A 3,092-nucleotide genomic window follows, 5' to 3' on the forward strand; every position below is an offset into this window, starting at 1 on the left:
CTCTCTCTCTCTCTCTCTCTCTCTGTATATCGATCAGTGTCTCTCGGTCTCTGTGTCTGTGTGTCTGTCCCTGTCTCTGTCTGTCTGTCTGTCTGTCAGTCTCTCTCTCTCTCTCTCTCTCTCTCTCTCTCTCTCTCTCTCTCTCTCTCCCTCCCTCTCGCTCGCTGGCTCATTAAACGTCAGTTATTAGATTATTAGACGCTCATCTAAATAAACGGTGACAACGTTACAGATGGGATGCTGATTCCTCTCAGCCTAGGCTGCCGCTGACAGGTAGGATTGAAGTAGTCCTCTTCCTAAATCATCTACATTGTCATTGTGCAATTACAATAGAGCTCCTTGACATGTAATCAAAACATATATTATTTTTAAGTTGCTGTTTCTCTCAGGCTGCTTCAACTTCAACATTCCACCCAGTTGAAAAACAACAACACAAGAAAGAACACACCCATAGATCTATATCTAGATCTAGTCCCAGTAAATTAACCGAGCTTCTAAGTACCTGTCCATTTACCTTGAAGAGAGGCATTACTGTTTGCGAAAAGCTAACCAAGAAACGGTGAACATTACAAGATTGCCAGTTTCATTAGTTTCATAGGCATCTTGCCTGGTAAATTAGAAGAATAGCAATACAAAAATATATACACTCCTGGGGAGTCAGACTAGACAAAGTGTTGTCTATAATTTGGTATAATAGCAGAGTGAGAGTAGCTTTGTCGCACTGCATGGCCAGCTGCTGCAAACTGCAAGCCTTTGTCGCTCCCGTTGTTGCTGCGCATGCGTCATACTGACCTACTTTCGATTTCGGAGAATTGGCAGGGGTGTCGTGCTTCGCACAACAACCTAGTCACAGCAGTAAGAAAGAATACTGTTGTAGTAACGTACTGACTGTGTTTTCTCTTCTCTAATCTCTATCTCGTCTCCCCACTCTGTGTGACTGTTTAGCGCCTTGCTGTGGTATGTGCAGTGGACACACGTCACATGCCTTCAAAGTGCTTCAGCGAGAGGACAAGGAAACGATTCAACGATAGGCCTAGGTCAACTTGAAGTTGAAGTGAAACGACTGTCCCACAAATCAACACACTTCGTCTGCTGACTGATTGCTGAGGTGGGTTATGAGTGCAATGGCCCAATGGTTTCGCCTGTGTTGTTATTGTTATCATAAGTATAAGGCCTAGATTCTGGATCTAGAAATCTAGATCTAGATCTAGATTCTAGTCTAGATCTAGATTCTAGATCTAGAGAGATCTAGATTCTAGTTTTTTCTAATCTAGATTTCTAGAGTATATTATATATTATGATAGATAGATCTAGATCTAGATATCTAGATCTAGAAATCTAGATCTAGATCTAGATATCTATATATAGATTTAGATCTAGATCTAGATCTAGATTTATATATAGATCTAGAATAGATAGATCTAGATCTATATATATATAGATTCTATAAGGAAAATACAAAAAATGCATGTAATACTCCAACTCAGCCTGTTCCATCTAATCTAGAATCTAGATCTAGATTTTAGAAAGTCTAGATTCTAGATCTTGATATCTAGATCTAGATCTAGATCTAGATCTAGAGAAATCTAGATCTATCTAATCTAGATATTAGATTTAGATCTAAATCTAGATCTAGATCCTATCTAGAGTCGAGGTCTAGCTAAGCTAAGCCTAAGGCAATGCTAGGGCTAGATCTAGATTCTAGATCTAGATCTAAAAATCTAGATCTAGGTATCTAGATATAATCTAGATATAGATCTATCTAGATCTCGGGCGGGCTAAGATAAAGTTGAATTTTTGACACTGTTGTTTGAAGTCTGTGAAATTTGGGAAGGACTTCCGTAACGAGCGACCACCACAACAAACACAATAAAGAAGAGACCTTTACCCCTACCCCTAACCCTCTATTCTACTCTGTCTGATAGTGGTCGCTCGTTTTAAAGGAAGTCCTCCTGAAATGGAAATCAGTGTAACTCTTGTTTCTCTGATATCATCATCATCACTACGGACTCCGGGACTACGGACATAGTCTAGTGTTGTTGACACACACCGTAGACACCGTAGTGTTTTATCTCTCTAGGCCTACTCTCTCTCTCTTTCTCTCCCTCTCTCTGTCTCTCTCTGTCTTACTCTTTCTTGTCTCTCTCTCTCTCTCTCTTAGATTACTCTCTCTCTCTCTCTCTCTCTCTCTCTTTCTCTCTCTCTGTCCCAGTGCCTGTGGAGTAATGGTAAGGCTATAAACTTGCTTTTGCACTCAGTAGAAATGAGTTTAATTTGGATTTCCGCCAAGTGTAAACGTTATTGTAAAATCTCTGTCTGTCTGCTGGGACGTTAATTGTAGCCCATATATTGCATCCTTCTCAGCATAGGTTGGCCATGACAATGACAGAGTTAAACCTGCTGTCCCCCTAAATGATCAATTTGTGTACAGTCGAACCTGCCATGACGGCCACCTTATATAATACGGCCACCTTATATAATACGGCCACCTGTACAAATGGCCACTTTCCATTTCCTCCTTGAGTTTTTTCTCTATATTTGTAACAGCGTACAATGGGCACCTGTCCAACACGGCCGCGGCCACCCTATTTTATCAACTGACAACCAAATTTACCTGCCCGAGATGACCAGACTTTGTAGAGAATTATGCATTTTCCCCTGATGCTGTGGACAAGCCGTCATAATTTAATTCTCATCTGTCGTTATGTCAGTCCCTCTGACGGATAAACGGTCATGTTGCTTTGGTCACTCCAAATGTTTACCCAAGTTGACCAATGATTAACAATAAATTTTCAGCTGCTGGTAAAGGAAGCGTGTGATTCGTCATAAGCTATAAGGCCCTCCCACAACTCAGTCTTCAAACCCGGTCCATACTAGTAACAATGGAGGGCAACACAAACTCGCGACAGAAGTGTTGCTCGTTCACCGAGTGGTGGCAACCCTTTTGTTTGTTTTACTTTAGAACTTGGTCTTTCTCGTCTGACACATTTTGTTTTGTTTTGACTGTTCACGGAACTATAATTTTAAAAAAAAAGTAATAAAACCAGCAACAAAAAGTCAAACAAAAACTGTCCTCTCCTCCCCCCCCTCTT

At 40.8% G+C, this 3,092-nt stretch overlaps 1 protein-coding gene across 2 annotated transcripts in view; it reads left to right on the forward strand.

The window, feature by feature from the left end:
• The first annotated feature begins 805 nt into the window (after nt 1–805).
• The window catches only part of LOC101859125, a 9,767-nt gene continuing 7,480 nt past the window's right edge, over nt 806–3,092 (forward strand). Inside the window, exon 1 of one of the 2 annotated variants that reach the window (XM_005106485.3) lies at nt 806–1,108. The gene's annotated coding sequence lies outside the window, so the exon portion shown is untranslated. The remainder of the gene's footprint in view (nt 1,109–3,092) is intronic. The other variant, XM_005106486.3, reaches the window with a different exon arrangement.

Source organism: Aplysia californica, unplaced genomic scaffold (genome assembly GCF_000002075.1).
Source record: "Aplysia californica isolate F4 #8 unplaced genomic scaffold, AplCal3.0 scaffold00537, whole genome shotgun sequence".
Lineage (NCBI taxonomy): Eukaryota > Metazoa > Mollusca > Gastropoda > Aplysiida > Aplysiidae > Aplysia > Aplysia californica.